Below are 16166 nucleotides of genomic sequence, written 5' to 3'. Positions count from 1 at the left end.
TATGAGCTACAACAAGGACCCTTTGTGAGCTTCCTAATGTGACCATGATTATCTTCCAATCACAATTTAAAATATGTAACCTGCAATGCCAAACTGTTTGGGGAGAAGAATGGAGAAAAGACAGAAAGACAGAGGCAGGAAGAAAGAAGGGAGGAAGGAAGAGAGCTAGAAAAGGGGCACATGGACGGTGAAAGCTAAATTCACAGCTTCTGCAGTTTGCAAGAACTCAGACGTAGTTGGGCATCATAGTGCGACCTGCTGTCACACACCTGATAGGTTCAAGCAGGAGAACCGTGAGGTGGAGACTGGCCTAGAGTGCCTTGTGAGACTCTCAAGTACAACTAAACAAAAGTCCCACGAAGAAGTCAGTCAGGGGCTGGTGAACTGGTTCAGTGGATAAAAGATTCTACCTCCGAGGTTCACCGCCAAAGTCTGGTCCTCAGGACACACGAGAGGGAGGGGAGAACTAACCGAGGCAAGTTGTCCTCTGAGCTCAACACATGTACTGTGACTTAGGCAAGACTCATCCCAACAACCCCTACCCTTACACACACACACACACACACACACACACACACACACACACACACCACACAAACATGCACACACACATGCACACACACCACACACACACACATACACACACAAACACACACGCACGCACAAATAAATATAACTGTGAAGAGTAAATTCAGCGAAGTAAGCAGAGAGAATTTATAAGAAAATGGACATCTCTCAAACAGGCTCTGAGTGGTGGTAACATTTCTCTAGCTACACCCCACTGCACATTTTACAGCAATTCAAAGTGTTTATAACAGAAAGCAGGTCGAAGAAAATCAATTAGTATGATTATATTAGTTATTCCTCATGGCCATTGCTAATGATATAGGGAATGAGGAAAAAAATAGTTTATTGTAAAAATCCAAATAAGTAGCCCAAGGTGGAGAACACTGCTAATTGTTTTATTTAGTGAGTGACGCTGGTGCATACGTGGGTTCCTGTGCATTTGCGTGGTAGGGAGGATCCATGCGTGCACCTGTGTGCCTGTGCTAGAGGTCAGAAATCAAAACTTTTCTCCTCCACCTTCTTTTTCAAGGTAAGATGGAGCTTCGATGGTTAAGCACGACAAATTAGAAACGAGCCCAAGCTAGCCAGACGCGTTAGGAGCAAGCTCCAGGGATATACTGCTTCTGCTTCCCCAGAGCTGAGTTACAAGCTTGTCTCCTTGCTATAACATTAAAAAATAAAAAAAGAAAGAAAGAAATTGTTTTGAAGATTAAATTCATTTTAAGTACTATATATGCACTTACCTACTAGGTTATCTCCCCTGCCATGTATTTTACTGGAAGTTGACAAATACTTATAGATTATGGGCTTATGAGGTCATTTTTCATAATACATTACATTTTGAATTATTCAGATTAATTGACATGTGCCTTTATGGTCAGTTCAATTTTTTGGTTAATATGTATACTAAGTTAGGTCAAAGGCAATATGGAATCATCTCTAAATATTGAAATTCCACAAAGTTAGGAGGAGGCGTTGATGTAAGTTAGAATTGTACTTTAGAGTCGCAGCAGAGGTCCCGAGGTTGCCGCTTGAGAAACTACCCTAGGCATCAAAGGCATAGGCATGTTCCGTTTCCTTGGCTTACAACCTTACTGAAGCACGTTAAGAAGGACTTTCATCTGAAGCCTAACAATGTATACCTTCAGGTATCTGATGCATTTCCAAAGAGGAAAACCACTGAAAGCCTTCTGCATAAGAGTGGCATCTTTTACATTTGCACATATACTTCACTCAGTCAAAGTCAAGGGAAAAAAATGACTTGAGTTTTGTCTCAAATCTAACCAATGCTCAGGTCCAGATGAAGCCACAGGACTGTCTTTGCTTATCCTTTAAATGATTGTAATGAAAACTGGATGGGGGATCGCATCACATCCTGCAGAACGTAAAGACGATAAAGTCTGCATGTTCATCCCCCCTGCGTGATGCCTGCAAGCTGATTAGCTCTGATACAGTTTGTAAAGGTGCTAGTTGCCTACGAAAGGATGGAAACAAGAACTTTAAAATACCCATTATATTATTTCTTTATAATTTTTTGTAGTTTTGAGGGGCTATAATTTTTGAAAAATTTTTAGGAATCTAAGAAAAAAATTGTCACTACTCGAGCTGATATAGATACTCTCAGAAGATCATTTAGTGTCTAAAAGGCCTTTATGAAATGTATTATTCGTAACTGTTTTCGTATGTTGAGTATTTCTAGAATACGTAAGAGTTGAAGTTAAAAGAGAACATAAATAAAATTAATACCTAGTATTTGATTCTGTGTATATTGCTTTCATCACTTTCTAACCATTCTAATCACTACTCTCTTTGGTTGAAATATGCATAAAAGTGCTTTTCATTTGGAATATTAGATTTGAAAATAAAATGCAGTGTTGGGAATTTATGCGATTCTACTATAATCAGCCTGAGGGAAAAAAGGTTTCTAAGTAAACACATCAAGTTCTCTCATTCTATCAGCAAACACACATGTCACACTGTGGTTTTCGGAAGTCTTTATTCACACTGCTTGAGTATTTTATAGAACTTAGTCCCTAAATACTCCATAATCATTATTTAAGGACCCATCTCTATTGCTAGATTTTTAAATGAAGAATGAGACGATCCTTTAGCACAATTGTAATTTGTAGGGCATTTCCAAATCTTCACTGACATTGGGGGAATCTCATTCCCGAGCTGAAGTTCCAATTTAGATGTTTGAAGATGACTTTTTACTGTCTTTAAGAAGAGGGGTGTGGAATCTGTCTTGAGGGCAGAACCATCCCTGAGGAGAATTACCAAGACTGGCGAAGGCCTAAGAAGTGCAGTAAGGAGGGTCACTGTTGGTGGCTTCTGCTAGAGAATGGATATGTACTGGAGGAAGGAAACAGAACATTCCGAGCCAGGCTGGGCACCTCCAACCTTTACCTGGAATTGGTACCTCAGGGTGCTCATGCACTGAGCTTGAGGAAATGTGTGCTTTTAGGTGCTCAGATCATGTTGCCCTTCAGAAGCCAGATCTGAGCCCAGGCCATTGGTGATGAATCATTTGCCTTATTCACATGGGACACCTTTGGCCCATGAATTCTTACATGAGAAACCCATTCTGTGAGTGCTATGCCTTTTTATCCTTGGTGCACACTTGAGGTTTCAAAAATGACTCTTACTCTTCATTTTGTGATTCTACACATCCGTTTCCCTCCGAGGATAAAAAGATATATAGGAAGACATCATAAATAAACTGTAAGGAAAGCCTGATTCATGAACATCAGCTTGTCATGCTGATAAATGCCTCACTAAGCAAGTCTATGAGGGAGGGCCCACTCACACTGCATTTCAGAGCCCCGCGTGTGCATTTGGGAGGGACGCTGTGCAGGAGGTGGAAGCAATCCAGGCACGGTTTACAGGGCTCTTGGCAGGGAGTACTGCATTTTATATTTCAAATATAAGAGATTAAGAGAAAATTTGCTATTCTGACTCATAAATAACATAAAATTACATTAGGCATGCTGATATATCAAAAGATATTAAAATGAGAGAGGTAGAGGTCTGTTCTATGTTTGTTTTGTCCTGTTTTGCCATAAGTGAAGCTTAGTCAATGACTTAATGGAACACACTGAATTTGGACATTGGGGTTGAATTTACTAGAATACAATGAAGGGTTGGTAAGAATACAAAGAATACAAATTTACTAGACTACGAAGAAGTTACATTTATTTAAATAAGTTGCACTAAGATAAGCATAATTCTCACAAGTACTAAGCTTTGTTTCCTAAGCTATGAAGAAAAACTGGTGCCCTTAAATAAAATACATTAAGGATAAATTGGATACTGACTAGGACGTTATGAATGGCTGTTTCCGAATAGTTTTGCATGGAGCTTGATAGCCATTTCATGAAAAGAGACAGGAATCTAATTCTTTTTTTTTTTTGGAATTTTTTTTTTTATTAACTTGAGTATTTCTTATATACATTTCAAGTGTTATTCCCTTTCCCGGTTTCCGGACAAACATCACCCTCCCCCCTCCTCTTCCTTATGGGTGTTCCCCTCCCAAACCTCCTCCCATTGCCACCCTCCCCACATAGTCTAGTTCACTGGGGGTTCAGTCTTAGCAGGACCCAGGGCTTCCCCTTCCACTGGTGCTCTTACTAGGATATTCATTGCTACCTATGGGGACAGAGTCCAGGGTCAGTCCATGTATAGTCTTTAGGTAGTGGCTTAGTCCCTGGAAGCTCTGGTTGCTTGACATTGTTGTACTTTTGGGGTCTCGAGCACCTTCAAGCTCTTCCAGTTCTTTCTCTGATTCCTTCAACGGGGGACCTATTCTCAGTTCAGTGGTTTGCTGCTGGCATTCGCCTCTGTATTTGCTGTATTCTGGCTGTGTCTCTCAGGAGCGATCTACATCCGGCTCCTGTCGGTCTGCACTTCTTTGCTTCATCCATCTTGTCTAACTGGGTGGCTGTATATGTATGGGCCAAATGTGGGGCAGGCTCTGAATGGGTGTTCCTTCAGTCTCTGTTTTAATCTTTGCCTCTCCCTTCCCAGCCAAGGGTATTCTTTTTCCTCATTTAAAGAAGGAGTGAAGCATTCACATTTTGATCATCCGTCTTGAGTTTCCTTTGTTCTAGGGATCTAGGGTAATTCAAGCATTTGGGCTAATAGCCACTTATCAATGAGTGCATACCATGTATGTCTTTCTGTGAGTGGGTTAGCTCACTCAGGATGATATTTTCCAGTTCCAACCATTTGCCTACGAATTTCATAAACTCGTTGTTTTTGATAGCTGAGTAATATTCCATTGTGTAGATGTACCACATTTTCTGTATCCATTCCTCTGTTGAAGGGCATCTGGGTTCTTTCCAGTTTCTGGCTATTATAAATAAGGCTGCGATGAACATAGTGGAACACGTGTCTCTTTTATATGTTGAGGCATCTTTTGGGTATATGCCCAAGAGAGGTATGGCTGGATCCTCAGGCAGTTCAATGTCCAATTTTCTGAGGAACCTCCAGACTGATTTCCAGAATGGTTTTACCAGTCTGCAATCCCACCAACAATGGAGGAGTGTTCCTCTTTCTCCACATCCTCGCCAGCATCTGCTGTCACCTGAGTTTTTGATCTTAGCCATTCTCACTGGTGTGAGGTGAAATCTCAGGGTTGTTTTGATTTGCATTTCCCTTATGACTAAAGATGTTGAACATTTCTTTAGGTGTTTCTCAGCCATTCGGCATTCCTTAGCTGTGAATTCTTTGTTTAGCTCTGAACCCCATTTTTTAATAGGGTTATTTGTTTCCCTGTGGTCTAACTTCTTGAGTTCTTTGTATATTTTGGATATAAGGCCTCTATCTGTTGTAGGATTGGTAAAGATCTTCAGGAATCTAATTCTTAAACTGCCTCCTCTGTCAGCATGTGCACTGCCTTAGTTGCTATGTCATTGAAAAATTAATTATATGGGGCATGATGGTAAAGGCAATATTCCTCTATCTCCCATTACTCTTAAGCCTTTCATGACCCTCTCAGTCTTGAATATTCAAATACATGTAATTATAGTTAATGGATGAATTTCAAAGAGTTCATCAAATAATCTCACAGCTAATATTGATTAATAATTAAATAAGAAACAACTATTCCTGGGATTCCAAATGATAGTGGCTTATCTCATTGCCTACTGTAGCTAAGCGATCAATTCCATAAGTTAACAATATCAGGCATACATCCCTTCAAGTGGTATTTTCATGAATTTAATAGGCCTCAAGTAAAACTTTATTGAATCCATCTTAGACATAGAAAAATAGTTGAAACCATTACCTCAATGATTTTTTTTATGTTACAGAAAAATAAATCCAGAAATATATCTTCCAAAAATATTTCACACACATGGAATATTAGCATCGTTAATTTCAGGACACAGCCTCATCCTGAGGCAGAGCTTGGGATTGTAGAGTAGAAATACTGTAAGGTTTTACTATCAGACAAACTTTGATTTTGTTTGTTACAGGTTAATTTACAACCTAAGTGGCTGCACACACTACTTAACTTCTATCACTCCAAGTGCAACTAAAATATTTTGCATTGAAAACAAGTAATTAATTGAAATGATTAATAACAATTAAATTCAAATACTAAACTTGAAATGACATAATTAGAGTTATATATATATATATATATATATATATATATATATATGCATGCCTATATCTTGGCATATAGTATATATGGGCATAGTAACTACTGAACATATTAGTACCCTCTCATTTAGGCCCAAAGTTTCTAAAACTTCAGTATCTGAAACATGTCAAATGCTTATTACCTTATCATGAAAACAAAACACATCCTGTTCTAAATTGGTATCACTGAGAAGTTTGTTTCTGGCTGATTATGCAATCATAATAGCTTTCTGCTCAGCTCCTTTCAGGGTGCTACTTGTATGGCTGAAAGAAACTTACAAGCCACCATATGCCAGAAACAACTAAAGGGGTAGGACCCCTGCACGTACAATCAAGAGCTGTGTGACGAAGTTTACAGTCAGTTATTCAGGATGATTTCAAAAACTGAGGTGAAGAGACTAAATCTTCCACAGACAAGAACAAGTGGCAGCTGAAAAATGTTTCATGGAAAATCAAGATGTCAATCATGAAAAACCTTCCATCACATTGCTGTTAAACATGTATATCTGGCATTATTAAATTAAGATAAAAAAAAAAGCCAAGACCTTAGTGGTGGTCATTGTAGATGTGATTGTAACCTTTCAGCATTGTCTCAAGTGCTGAGAAGTTTCCGCATGAGAATCTGTTGAGCGCACTTTGTAGATCCTTCATAAAATATATTTAGGTGAAAATATTAAGCCATGTGAATAACTACTGCTGTAGAAGCCTCCTAAAATGTATAGATACATCAAAGGAGATTAAATTGAAGAATGACATAAAAAAGGAAGAAACAACACCCCCAGGCAGACATCATTTGCTACCAAATAAAACTACCAGCACTAAAAAAAAGACTTTTTTGGGTCATTGGCCAAATGTGTCTCACAGAGACCTTTCATGAATGTATTATTACTTCCCACAACCTGATGTTAAGACCCTATTGCTTACTTTATATCAAACTTATGTCATAAGACATGGGAAAATACAGCTATGACTCAACTGGAAACTTCAGTCCCGCTGGCTTAGGTTCATAGTGCTTGAAAGAACTATGCATTCAACAAGAGGAGAAAAAAAATCACCCAGTTACAAGCCCTATTAGCTGCAATAATGACCAGTTTGAAAGATATGTCCATTGGAGCAATAGAAACATAAAATCATGGTCATAACCAATCATCTTATGAGTGGATTTAAGTACTGCTTCACAGAATGCCTGGAACAATTATTAGACTAAAAATGAGGACTAAACCTGTCATAGGTTCTAGTGAAGAATTGACTGCTATTATGTTATTAATGGATATATTTTTTTAAAAAGATTTATTTATTTATTATGTGAAAGTACACTGTAGTTGTCCTAGACACACCAGAAGAGGGCATCAGACCTCATTACAGATGGTTGTGAGCCACCATGTGGTTGCTGGGATTTGAATTCAAGACCTCTGGAAGAGAAGTCAGTGCTCTTAACCATTGAGCCACCTCTCCAGATCCATGGATATAGTTTTAAACTGAGTACTATAATGCCATTGCTATACCTTACATCACTCAACCCTCATCAGAACAAACAAACAAACAAACAAACAAACACCCTTCTTGAAGTTGATGGCAATCACACAGAGAAGCAGAAATGAGCAATTTTCAGAAAGTGTGTGAGAAACTCCCAAGAGCTCAGCGCTTAAAGAACATGTTTATCACAACCCTCTCCTCAAGTCCAGGGATTCATGAAGAGGGACAGAAAGACTAGAACAGACATAAGTGGTAGATAACATCGGTGAAGCAGCATATACCAGTCACTGTCGGGAAGATGCACACATGAACTCAGAGACTGAGACAATGTGCACAAGACTGGCACAAGTGCAAGCCAGTCAAAATACAAACACAGAAATGGAACGAGCTCACCCCATCCCAAAATTCTATTCGCAGTTGATGGCTATTGGGGAAGGGAACCTTGGCCTTCTTCCGTGGAGTGACACTGGTATCAACCACTGTGCAAGTCATATGCTCAGGAGCAGTTGCCCTACACAAAATGGACTCTATTATTTTGTAAGAAAGATAAATGATATGAACTGGGTCGATGCAGTGTGTGTGTGTGGGGGGGCTCTGACAGAAGTGAGGAGACTGGAAAGAACATGATCAAAATGTATGATGTGAAATTATCGATGAACAAATACAAACATTAAGTAATCACGAGAAAAGATTTCCAAAGGACAAGCGAGGCATGCGTCTGAAGTCACAGGTGAGGATAATTGCTGTGTGCATATCTATAACATTGAACACTAACTACATACTAAGCATGTACTGCAGGTCTTAGGGAAACCCAGGCAGGCAACTGTAAAGTTTGAATAGTGACCTGGAAAATATATATTAGGAGACGCCATCAATGGAATACTGAATCTGAGCTTCATGTATCTAGGTGGATATTATGACCTAGTCACTTTATAATGTCTATTGTGATCAGTTACTATATTCCTGGGTATTATTGTATGTAAATTTAACTAAGAGACAACTGTCTATATTTTCAGTTTAGGGATGAAGTAAAATCACTAGCAATAAATGTTTGCACGTGTATCTTTTATGTGCAACAGACTCATTTGCGTGTATAGTAAACAGATTTGCATGTCCAGTAAACAGATGTGCATGTGCAACAAACACATTTGCATGTGCAGTAAACACATGTGCATGTGCATTCCCCCTCACAAGCTCAGGAGATACAAGCCATGGAACTTGAACTCTGACATTCTTATAAAGCAAATAAATGGTGGAGTTACATGATAAGGGTGAGCTAACCTTACTGGTGGCAAAACATTAATTTATGAACAAGTGTGTATAAAAGATCTCACGTCAACTAGTGGAAATCACGATTTCAAAGAAATTAAATGGCCACAGTATTCAGGGAGAAAAGTCAGTCACGGTCACTGAAACCACGGAGCTGGTTAGCGATCTTTCAAGTAGCACTTTCAATATTCAATATTCGAAGGCCTCCTTCGAATGCCGCAGCATCAAGGCAAATTCAAATTATGTATTTATGGTCATTATTATTTATGCTTACAGAAATGTTTAAGGGAGTTTTAGAAATAAAAAGCCCATGAACGACAGGAAACTTAAGGAAATGGAGATTCTTTAGTAAGAGGAGAAAGCAAGCCCCCGAGCTCACAGGTAATCATCATTTCCTTAATCTCTCTCCTGACCTGGAATGAGTAAGGAAATGGGAACTTGGAACGGCATTCATTTCTCAATGCACCATGACCTTTTCTGATTCTAGCCCCACCTGTACCTGTGTGCTTCTGCGAACTGCAGGGCCTTTCCCAGGGTATTTATCGAAATGCCAAATATCCAAGTCTGATATTAATGTTCCTTTCCTCCTCATGATTGACTCTACCTAATATGACTGATATTCTTCCACTTACATACATGTCAGCTATACATATACATACACATACACATGCAAACACACACATGCATGCACACACATATTAATTATTTTTCATATTCCTGCTTTGAGTTCTTTTATGAGAAAATTCTTACCTAAGAAGTGAAGCCTCTTAAGTCAATCAAGGCCAATTTAAAATTTATTTTAATGAATTATTGAAGTAATCTGTAATGTGTCATTTTAATGTCTGTTTTCTGTGATTGCAAATTCTTGCTACTGAGTGGAAACCCAATGATTTATTGCATTTGTCTGCACTGAGGAAGGTTGCCTTTAAAAAAAATTGCAAGCAAACAAAGACAGACAGGCAGACAGGTGGATGGGCAGACAAATGGTCGATCCTCAAAGTGAACATGACATTTGAAGTCATAGTTCACAGTACAGCATAAGTAAAGACGGGATAATTTGTGTGAAATAATACACTGAATGGCAAACTAACTAACATTATAGGGTAGCTAAATACTATTATGAAATACAGAAAGCATAAATATCACCATATTGGACATTTGAATCGTAGAATTCAAAAACACTAGATGAATTCAGAAGGCGTATACATTACCAGGATTACACTGCACCCACACTGAAACTGTGTGTGCAAACTTACTGCTCAGGTATTTCCTGGACTCTTCTCCTCATGGCTTTCGATTCACTCTATTCCACTTTCTTTTTCAGTGTCTTTCCTCATTCCTTGCACCTTATATAAGAGGTAATATATGTATGTGACACCTTTTATTGTCTTCTACTATCTCCCTTGTGTCGTGTGGCATAGTACCCTCAAGGTCCATGAAAGCCATTGGTTTTCCACCTGAGGATTGAAACCCCTTTGCACGTCGAATGCATGTTTAATGGTGCTCTCCTATCAGATACCCTATATATCTGATGTTTATATTATGATTCATAAGAGTAGCCAAATTACAGTTATAAAGTAGCAATAAAAAATTTATGGCTGGAGGTCGCCACAATGCAAGAAACTATATTAAACGGATGCAGCATTAGGGAGGCTGAGAACCATTGATTTAAGACCACGCCAGTCAAGGACACCAGGCACTTTCATTATATGTGGTCACTCCTATGCAGAAGGTTAGCACTAGAAAGACCAGGATAAGGAGGGAAAGCACAGGATGCCAGGTTCAGAGGTGAGAAGTATGAAGTTAATAAGGAAATAATTACAATTACATGGAAAAAATAATGGAATGGAAGGGAAGCAGTTTGGTAGCCAAATTAAAAACATTTGTTTTAATGTTTAACCTAGTCTAAAAAATGTTACAAGACTTAAAATGTAATATTAGTGTGCTCACGTTTATCAGCTAAAATGAATTTAAACTAATAAAGAAGTCTGATTTCTAATTTTATTTAGTATGTTGGTATATACTAACATATATATGTATATGTATACATGTATATATATATATGTATATATAATCATTACCATGGTAAAAGTTTTATATTTTAACCTTATTGCTCCCCATAGAAAAATATTGTGATGCTAACCATTTAAAGAACTCTGATACAAATAAATCTATGAGGAACACAGAGTTTCTTATATAAGGGAAGATACTACCTAAATTCACATAGAGCTATACATGGCTATAAAAGATAAATGGATAATAAAAGGTTTATTAACGAGATTTGCTTTCTTGTTGCTATGATAGATACCAAGCAAGGCACTAACCAAATTGACCCAAACAGGATTTATTTCAGCTTACACTTCCAGGTCATAGCCTGTCATTGAGGGGAAGTCAGAGAAGCAAGCTTGGACACAAATCTGAAGCAGAAACCCAGAACCATGCTGTTCTCGTGTTTGATCCCTCTGGTCTATGCTCCCTCAGCGTTCACATACAACCCAAGACCACCTGTCTAGGTGAGGCTTAAAGTAGGTGGAGCCTTCTCGAATCAATCATTAGTCCAGACAGCCCATAGGTCAATCTGATCAAGACAATCTTAGGTTGAGGTTTCCTGCCCTTAGGTTGATTATGTCACAATGATAATCAAAGATGTCCACTATAGCTGGTTATTAATGATAAATCAACCACAGCTCACCAATTTGCTGATGAGTGGACTTGACCATCACTATAATTTTAGACATTTTCTATATGAAAGAACTAAGAGGAAGGAGGCAAGGACTGTATTTAAAAATCAGAAAGAACAGTCAGGATGGCAGATTCCTGGCTTGTAGTAAGGAAATTATTCCTGCTAAGGATCCATTGCTTCGATATCAAGGAAAGAATTAAAAAAGGTTTTCTAACCTTTATTTCTAGGTAGTGAAACACAGGGGAAAATGTCTAAGAGAATATTTTAATAAAGTAAACTGTCCCTACACAGAACACCAAACTACGTCCATCAAGAGCTCAGTGCATTAAGTCATTACTTTCCAAGCGTGGGGACCAGAGTTCAATTCCCCTTGACCCATAAGGTGGACTGACAGAACTAGTGCCCAAAATTTGTTCCCTGAACTCAACATGTGTGCTATGATATGCATATTCCTGTGCTGGCTAGTACATATATGCACACATACACACACACACATACACCCACTGTGTGTGTGTGTGTGTGTGTGTGTGTGTGTGTGTGTGTATACTACAATTTAAAAGTAAAATAGCAAAATAAATTGGAGGATATATATTTGGAATTCTACCTACAGAGAACTACTGTAACCATACAGAAATGAAGGAGCACCTCAAAACTCATCGGCACTGATGCTGAGAGATTCTGCTACGTGGCAGACGATCACCCACTTTATGAAATAGAAATGCAAGCACATGACATCGATTTGCAATGCTAAGTGGGATGTTTCACAGGAAACCTTAAATGACAGGCCTTAGGCTTCGCATTTCCGGCATTCTGTGATATATTCTGCCAGCATGAACTTAAAAATAAAAGCATAAAACAAACAAACAAAAGCCTCACTCTACATGGAGAAGGTCATGAGCAACTCAGAAATGCCTTCCCGTAGAGCATTGGGATCTGCCAGTGCAAGGCCTGAGGCCCAAGGTGGGTGCCAGCCTAGTTGTGAAGAGCACGCTTTAGACAGGGAGGCTAAGAGCCAACTCTCTCAGGTGTCCTTGGCATCAGGCAGTGCATCCTGGAGCACAGAAAGCTTTGCACTGAGGGTTTTCTTGTTGTCTACCAACCTGATACTCAGCTTGTCTCAGACGCACAGAGAAGAGAGAGATCTTTTTAATATGATAGTTCCCTTTATGACATGGGAGTAAGCGAGAGACTTTGTAGAGGAGAATTCTTAAGGACTTTATTATAAATCAGTTTAAGGTATCTATTAGATCAGATGATTAATTTTTAACTAAGAGAAACTGATGGTTTTACCATTGTAGAGATTGTGACCTTCCTTTCTATCCTGTCTTCTCTCTCTGTCTCTGTGTTTCTGCTCCCTTCCTCTCTCCCTCTCCCTCCCTTCATGCCCAATGCCATCTCTCCCTCAATCCAATTTAGGATCCCAAGCCACAGAATGGTGCCACTATGGTAATAGGTGGGGTTTCCCACTTGAATTGACCTAATAAAGATAACCATCCCAGCAGGCCACCAGCTCCTCTACCAGGGGATCCCAGAGGCCATCACATTGGCAGCAGTAGCTTTAACAGTACAGTACCTGCTTCATGTTGGGGTGTGATTGGTTCTGAGCGATTCTGTGAAGGATTTCATCTACTGGGATTCCTGCTCTCAGGAGGAATCAAACCTTCAGTACTGAGGGAGAGATGATGCGTATTTCCACAGTGTCCCTCTGCTCAGAGTTGTAGAAAATAATGTTTCCAAGGAAGTCTTCAATTTCATGCAATACATATTCCTTAGTTTTCAGAAATACTTGAAATTTAGGATTCTGCAATTGTTGTAATTTATAAATTTCCTCTTAAAATGGACCATCATTCACGAGAGAAGGAATAATCTAGAGAGATGGTAAATGCTTAAGTTTTGTCTACTTCATGAAAATCTTATTTGTTGGTTCATAGACATGCATCATGACTATTATTGATGGAATTCTGTCATTATACCATTGCCAGTAGAAACTCTGCCTTTGCTCACTTCTAGACGCAAAAAATATTATGTTTTAAACTAAGTAATTATTAGAACTAACATTTCCATATTTCTAACTCAGTATTAACTGGAAACCTATGGCAGTGTCCAAGTGTAATTAATTCTCTGTGCTCAAGACCAGTTGAGGCATTAGGGCAGCAAGCATTACAGGAGGACAACTGACATTATCAGCACTATTGTTTGCACAATATGCCGGTTTAAAGCTGCTTTTTGTGCTTCAACTCTCTTACTTGACGGCCCTAAGCCTTAAAAAGGTAAATAATTAGATGAGGTCATGCGGGCACAGTTGTCAAGAAAAGAATCAGTACCCTTGTAGATGTCACCAGATCTCTGACTTCCTTCCGATGACTTCCACCACATGGATATAAGAAGTTGGCAGGCTATTAACCTGGAAGAGGCACTTGAAGACATTGTCCCATGAACTGGCTTGCAGACCCACCCTCAGCCTATCAATCTACCTCCCAGGGAAAGCCTCTGAAGACAGTGAGTTTACAATCCCCGTTTATTACTGTCTGCCCATTACCTCAGTAGTCTTGCCCAGTGAATTAGTGGTGTTTGTGGCTCAACTCTTCAGAATATTGCTAGTTGTAAGCCACAGAGGCCAATATTTTCTAAACAAAATACGCTAAAATGTTCCTTTCTAAATTATAACTGGCCTAGAAAAAAAATCAATACAATTAAATGGCTGTTGAAAAAAGATACTAAAAGTTAAAGTCAAAGAAAATAGAAAAATGAATCTTGCAGGCACAACATAGCTAAAAATCAATGAAACCTGTAGCATATATCAACAGATAAAGGCAATAAACCAAGCTGGCCGTCAGTGCAGACCATCAGTATCTCTTAGGGTGACGGTAAAGGCTAAAGGAAATTCAGGCCTTCTCTGCAATTCCCAATATCAGATCAGGGGTGGAGCAGCTCTTGCCTACAAAACACATTTAGAATGGATTGCTTTCCTTAAAACCCCCAGAGGAGGCATCGAGACTGCCATGATAAATAACCAAATATCAATTTCCCATTGATCCCTCAGACATGTTTTACCACTGTAGGTAACACATGAAGATAGATGGTTTGGGTTCTCTGAGTAATATAAGGTAATGAAGTTTTATTTAATATCATAGGACACCCAAATTGATTTCTCTATATTATTGCCTCCAGTCTTTATTGATGACTCTCCCCATATCTTCCTTAATCAGCCTGACAAGTATTCATAAACCTGAACACAGAATCTCCAGGTTTTGCTATTAAATTGCACACCACCCGCAGATTCATATGTTTTCGAACAAAAAAAAAAAGCTCTAATCTACAAAATATCCTAGATCTTTTAATAAAAAGATGTAACGTCAAAAGTAACCAGTAACTAAATTATATTTAGTTTCACGAAAAGTTTCTGAAATTACAATACTGCCACAATAGAAAGAGTAGTTAAGTTTCTACCTGGCCTTCTTGTTTTGATTCCTGTCCTATGTATGCATGCATGTATGTATGTATGATGTATTATGTACGTATGTAATTATCTATTTATTTTGAGGAACCAGGAGTGCTGCAATGAAGAAAGAGTGAAAGGAAGATGCTGTTCTGCTCAGTACTTGGTTTCTGTTGAAAGGTTGTTTGTTAGACGGATCTCATTTTGACAGCATCCTTGGGAAGAAGGAAAATAACCTCTGGGTAAAGTCTTGGCTACTCAAAATTTAGGACATTTAACATACTGTGTAGAATGTAACAAATGGAACTGACGTCTCTATTTAAAAACACACCCAAGAGTCACAGGAGCAAGGTTATGATAAAAGGTATGCAGGAATATACATATACATATACATCATATACATATACATATACATCATATACATATACATATACATATACATATACATATACATACACATACACATACATATACACATACACATATACATATACATACACATACACATACATATATACATACACATATACATATACATACACATACACATACACATATACATATACGTATACGTATACATATACATATACCTCGCCTCTACCGTACACCGCGGGGGTCCTAACTCAAAACCAGCATCTCTTCTCCTCTCTTTCCCTTCTCCCGATCCATCCTTGGCTTCCTCGAATATAATAAGCAAGTATTCCAGCACCTACCCACAGCATTCATTCTCAGTACTTTTTATCTGGACTTTGCCAGCTGCTTCCTAATGGCTCCCCGGCTATCCAAATAAACACCCTCAAGCACAGAGCACAACTCGGAGTAAAGCTGTTAATGGCTTCCCCTTGCCTACAACGTAACTCACAAAGACAGTGGGCACACAAATACTTTCAGGCTCCAATGCCCTCAGCTTCTAGTGTCGAACAGTAAGGTTTCGAGCATCTTGCAAGGGACCAGATGATGCGCCTTCGGCTCAGAACTGCTCCTTCCCGTGACCACAGTGCACCACATGGGCAGCTTTCCTGTCGGTTGCGAGGTCTCGCTCAGAGATTTATAGCGCTAGGTCAGCTGCATGCTCTTGTGAGATCCTCC

General features: G+C 38.9%; 1 protein-coding gene across 1 annotated transcript in view; it reads right to left on the bottom strand.

The window, feature by feature from the left end:
• Gpc6 (glypican 6) overlaps positions 1–16166 on the bottom strand; it is a 999201-nt gene that overhangs the window by 640498 nt on the left and 342537 nt on the right.

This window comes from Rattus norvegicus, chromosome 15 (assembly GCF_021556685.1).
Source record: "Rattus norvegicus strain SHRSP/BbbUtx chromosome 15, alternate assembly SHRSP_T2T, whole genome shotgun sequence".
In the NCBI taxonomy this organism is placed as follows: domain Eukaryota; kingdom Metazoa; phylum Chordata; class Mammalia; order Rodentia; family Muridae; genus Rattus; species Rattus norvegicus.
The sequence above is the reverse complement of the archived record's forward strand: the minus strand, read 5'-3'. Positions and strand labels throughout refer to the sequence as shown.